This window comes from Aplidium turbinatum, chromosome 5 (genome assembly GCF_918807975.1).
Source record: "Aplidium turbinatum chromosome 5, kaAplTurb1.1, whole genome shotgun sequence".
NCBI lineage: Eukaryota > Metazoa > Chordata > Ascidiacea > Aplousobranchia > Polyclinidae > Aplidium > Aplidium turbinatum.
The window spans coordinates 36,187,355-36,190,404 of NC_137476.1; positions in this window are offsets into that span (position 1 = coordinate 36,187,355).

A 3,050-nucleotide genomic window follows, 5' to 3' on the forward strand; every position below is an offset into this window, starting at 1 on the left:
CAAAATCTACCGGTAAACGCAATGTTCTGGTCTTATCAACTATGCAGCCAATCCTTGGAGTAACCAAAGATGACGGAAAGGAAAAACCTGCAATAACCAGGCTCTACGATTTTACCAAGGATTTTACCAACTGATGTCGTCGACCAGAAGATGGCATATTATAGCGTCAAGCCGAAGTCGGCAAAATGGACTGTGTCTGCATTTTCTTACATTATAAACGTTGCGCGGGTCAATGCGATGACCATTAGTTACTTGAACCGCGAGTTGTCCTTTTCACAAGCCAAGGGAGACGAAAGTTTTGTGGAGGGGTGGCAGCTAGCCATGTCATTAGTCAAAGCACACATGTCTACATTGTCTAGACGATTGGATGATGTACCTATTCTACGTGGGTCACTCCGCCATACAATGTCAACATTTTTGGGACGAAACCATAGATTAACAGCAAACTCAAATTTGCTATTACCAGTGGTTTTCATAATGAAATAGCGGGCTATCATAAGATTCGTTCTTATCATGTTATCGTTGATTATGAGATTAGATATTTTAATCATAGTATTTGGTCATTTCTGCTATATGGCTGTGAATCTTGGACTGTATGCCCGAAGATAGTGAAGAAGATCAACAGTGCTGAAATTTGGTTCATTCGTAGAATGATGGGAATTAACTGGATGGACAAAATCACTAACGAAGAAGTGTGGAGACGCTCTGGGTGCACCCCTGGCGTCCTCATCACAACTATCAAAAAAAGGCAAATGACATTTATCGGGCATGTCTACCGCACACGCGGAATTGAACACTCGGCAATGATGAGGCGATTTCCTGGTCAGAGACACCAGGGGCGTCCACGTTTGGAAATCTTCAAAAATCTTTCAACGTGGACAAACCAAAATTTTGAAAATCTAATTAGAAGTATGGACAATCGATCGTTGTGGAGACTCACGGTAGCCGACGCCTTATTCAGGCATGGCCGATGATGATGATGATTTGGTCATCACCGTTTCATTCAAAAGCGGGGTATTTTTCTATCTATTAATTGATCGAAATATTACTTATAAAGCTGTGCGGTTCAATTTCATTACCATTATACTTGACGATGCTAATTTACTACACTTGCAATACGGTCTGTTTTGTACAATATTTCGCACAAGTCATATTTTTTTTGTGACTGGAATTTCTTGTCTTCGAAAAATTTTGATAAGTCAGTTTTTCTCAATGCAATGACGAGCTGCATGTCTTCATTTTCAATAGTGCCTGGATGACATTATGTGTTTCCAATTTCGCTGATAGGCATTACTTTCACAATTCAAATGTTTGTACTGCTTCAACGTCTGACGATGGTGCCCGCTGTAAAGCGGCCGATATTTCCTGCGAAAGTTTTGCGTAACAAAAAAGCATTCATTCAAGAGGAATGCAATTTGAAACAAACTCATGATTTTCTTAGGTTGTATCGCAACACCGCTGAACGTTGTATCGACATAAGCAAAGTATATATAAGCTGTTAGCACTCGCAATGATACGATAGGACATATCAAGCTGTGCTTATTTCTCTGCGATGAGAATTAGGTCAGGGCAAGAGCGGCAAACCAGAGTTGACCTTTCGCTGCTTGATATTTGAGCAAACAAATTATATGTTAGATTATAAATATTAGTGCAATTTCTTTGTAATGTAAAAACGCCCAAAAATGCCTTATATTTATAAGGAAAAGTAAATCTTTGTTTAGTTTAGCATTACTCCATGTTATAATTCAAAAATATGCGTTCGAACGGTCAATTTTGAAGCTGTTTTGAGAAATTAGAATAAAAACCTACTTTCTATCGTTTTGTCATCTCAAACACTTTATTTCAATAACTTTGTGGGGTAAAATTTTAATTTCTACACGCACAATACACATGGCTATTATCTTGCAAAATATTTTGGCTCTGTGATTTTCATAGCTCCCGTTATTAGCGATTAATTAGCACGGGGCTAAAATAGCCCTGTCGAATATCGTGACGTCACACGCGTGCCAAAGGGGCGTTGTAACCCCCAGCCCCCCCCCCCCCTTGGCTACGCCACTGAGATGCTGTATCGGAGGATGGGGTAAGACACATCAAAAGACGCATCGCTTGGCTGTAAATCTACACTGTCTTCGCCGTTCGCAATGAAGCGTCCACGTTATAAGTTGCAAACTCTTTCACAGTTCAGAAGAGTTTGCCAGCGCAGAATTGCACCTTTTGTTGTTACCCAACCAGACATCTCTCACCAACCACAATTCACAAAGCTCACTCTAAACTATTATTTAGGCTACATACGTTCGACGTCTGTTGATGTTGTGTATGTCTTGTAAAAGCGGCGCGATCATTTCGGTTACAGCTGCGCAAGCTAACGCAAGGCGAGGCACGAAAGGAGATGCTCATAATAATTTGACTTCTACTGGCGTTGAATCAATGCAAATAGGGTGATGTTTCTATAAAAGATTCAATTCTGCAAGTTGGGCACGTGCTATGCGCCGGCGCGTAACACCAGTGAATAAAGAAACAACAGGAGAAAATTTCTGCTCCTAAAAAGAGCAAACTGCAAAAATGTTTCTGACAAGGTGTCATAAACCACGTTGTACTTCAAAAAGTATCTGAGATACAAATTTTTGAGTAGCATCTCCAATATGCGTATGAACTTTGTGACAAAGTCATGAAATTTCAGCTTTTTAGAATAGTTTTATCGTATGGTTTTCAGCGTTTAAAATTTCGTAAGTCATGAGATGCCCTAGCCCAGGCATGAAAGTGTTAAAACGGAAAGTGAAATTTCGCTTTTTTTTCAAAAAATTGAAAGTTTGACCCCCCTGCGGGGCAGAAGATGCACCCCCAAAGTGATGAAATTTTGCACACGTAATTTTTTCATGCATGTGCCACTTTTCATGACTGGCCGTTTTTGAATTTCGAAAAAAAGTCAAAAACGGCCCACCCTATTCACCAGGTCTGCAATGCGTTTTGTCAAGAAATTTTAATCTGTGTTGATGGTTAGAGGCATATCACTGTTGCGACCTTCCAACAAATCAAATTTAGCCTCTGCA